General features: G+C 40.2%; 1 protein-coding gene and 1 long non-coding RNA gene across 2 annotated transcripts in view; both read right to left on the bottom strand.

Moving 5' to 3' along the window:
- The window catches only part of TMCC1 (transmembrane and coiled-coil domain family 1), a 256,192-nt gene that overhangs the window by 216,890 nt on the left and 36,790 nt on the right, over positions 1–2,512 (bottom strand). The window lies entirely within an intron of this gene.
- LOC105517924 overlaps positions 2,113–2,512 on the bottom strand; it is a 1,095-nt gene continuing 695 nt past the window's right edge. Inside the window, exon 2 of the long non-coding RNA XR_001002745.1 lies at positions 2,113–2,416. This is a non-coding gene — a long non-coding RNA (uncharacterized LOC105517924). The remainder of the gene's footprint in view (positions 2,417–2,512) is intronic.

Here is a 2,512-nt window from a genome sequence, read left to right as displayed (position 1 = left end):
GATCACGCCACTGCACTCAAGTCTGGGCGACAGAGCAAGACTCGGTCTCAAAAAAAAAAAAAAGAATGTTCAGCCAGGGCAACATGGTGAAACCCTGTCTCTACAAAAAAAATACAAAAATTAGGTGGGTATGGTGGTGTATCCCTGTAGTCCCAGCTACTCAGGAGGCTTAGGCGGATTGCTAGAGCCCAGGCGGTGGAGGTTGCAGTGAGGTGAGATCACACCACTGCACTCCAGCCTGGGCGACAGAGCAAGACCCTGTCACACTCACACACACACACACACACACACACACACAGTGCTAGAACTACTTCCATATGGGCCAGGCCTGAAGTATCATAATTAATATAGATGAGGATTTTACATATGAACCAATAGCAAGCCACTTGAGCAATCAACAGAAGAAAAAAAGGAAGAAAGGGGTGAGATATTCTGAGGGAAAAGTACAAATAATCTATAAATATCTCCATGTCTACAGACATTCCCAACTACCCTGAATATTACTTTTTTACTCCCATGAGTAATTACTTATCTCAAAATGAAGGTATCCAGCTTTCCTCAGAAGTCTATAATTTTCAAATGCTTTTTGAAATAAAGATACATAAATAAATACTATCATTGAAGTATATAAATCAGATATACACTATCAAAACAAATAGTTAATAACCAATGGAGAGAAGGAAAGAGGCAGCATGAAACTGCAACACACTGCATTAGACAATTTAGTTAACCCTCACTGATGTAGAAGTACGTCAGACAAGGGTTGTGACAACTTCAGGAGTTGATAATAGAATGTCCCCAAAGAGCCTAAGTGTCTGCGATGGCAAGAGTCATGAAGTATCAGGTAAAATACCGTGAAATTCCACCTAAACTCACCCCCAATAGAAAAATATCACGTCAAGACCAGTCTGGACAACATAGGGACACCATGTCTTTACAAAAAAAAATTTTTAAGTGGCCAGGTGTAGTGGCACGCACCTGTGGTGCCAGCTGCTCAAGAGGCTGAGGTGCGAGGATTGTTTGAGCTGGAGAGGTACAGGCTGCAGCGAGCCGTGATCACATCACTGCACTTCAACCTGGGCAATGAAGCGAGACTCTGTCTCAAAAAAAGAAAAAGTAAAAAAAAAAAAAGAAAAACATCAAACATCATGTGAGATATGTGGGGGAAAAAAAAAAAGGTCAGAGTCTCACAAATACTTTAGTATTTGGCAGCCAAAAGGGGTTGGGGGAAAAATTCTCTTTTGAGCTGGGCATGGTGACTCACTACTATAATCCCAGCACTTTGGGAGGCCAAGGCAGGCGGATCACTTCAGCTGGGCATAGTGGCATACGCCTGTTGTCCCAGCTTCTCAGGAGGCTGAGGTGGGAGGATCCATTGAACCCAGGTGATAGAGGCTGCAGGGAGCTATGATTACACTATTTATAGAAGTGAAGCCTGAGCCATGTTTTTCAGATTTTAAAAACATATCCAATTTATGCTTTCTCCTTCACTGTAGGTCATTTGAAATGGTTTTGAAGGTAATACATACTTTATGCTTTGCTACACTGAAAATTTATTCAACAGTTCTATTCTTAGTTATTTCTTTCTTGTGCTTCTATTTTATAAGGAGCAACATTTTTCCAACCACCTACTAAGGGAATTTGTGATTTAGCAACATCTTTTACCAACCAGTCATTCACACTCAAAACAAATCTTTCTCTTGACCTCTTTGTTTTATAAGACATTACTAACCCAGTAGGCGGAAACCCAAGAGTTAAAACAAAAATAAGAAAGATAAAATCAAGTTTGGTAGACATTTACTACTTTGAAGAATGCTGGCCAGGCATAATGGCTCATGCCTATAATTCCAGCACTTTGGGATGCTGAGGCAGGAGGATCACTTGAGCCCAGGAGTTCAAGACCATCCTGTGCAACACAGCAAGACCTCAATCTCTACTAAAAAAAAAGAAAAAAAAAAAAAAAAAAAAAAGGCAGGAGGATCGCTTGAGCCCAGGAGTTCTGGCCTGCAATGAACTATGATCACACAACTGTACCTCGTCCTGGGTAACACAGCAAGATCCTGTCATTCATTCATTCACACATACATAATTTTGAAAACAGAATGCTCTCTCCTCAGTCATGAAAATTGTTTTATTAAACTTCCTATGTTTACTGCAATCAGAAGCAGCCAAAGAAAAAGGACCTTACAAAAGTATGGTAAATAAAAAAAAAAAAAAACAGGTAGTTACAGTGCCTTGGCTCAAACAGATGCTGAATAAATGTTACGTGAACCAATGAGCAAGCAAATATGTGACTGAAGAATAAGAGAGAGTTACATTAAAGTCAGAAATATGGTCAAGTTAGAGTGTCCAGTGAAGTGATAATAATTCAGAAATTTGTTTCACAGGTTGTATTTTATTTAAGCATACTTACTCCCTGACTTTTTTTTTTTTTTTTTTTTTTGAGACGGAGTCTCGCTCTGTCGCCCAGGCTGGAGTGCAGTGGCCGGATCTCAGCTCACTGCAAGCTCCG

Source organism: Colobus angolensis, unplaced genomic scaffold (genome assembly GCF_000951035.1).
Source record: "Colobus angolensis palliatus isolate OR3802 unplaced genomic scaffold, Cang.pa_1.0 Scaffold31, whole genome shotgun sequence".
Taxonomy (NCBI): domain Eukaryota; kingdom Metazoa; phylum Chordata; class Mammalia; order Primates; family Cercopithecidae; genus Colobus; species Colobus angolensis.
The sequence above is the reverse complement of the archived record's forward strand: the minus strand, read 5'-3'. Positions and strand labels throughout refer to the sequence as shown.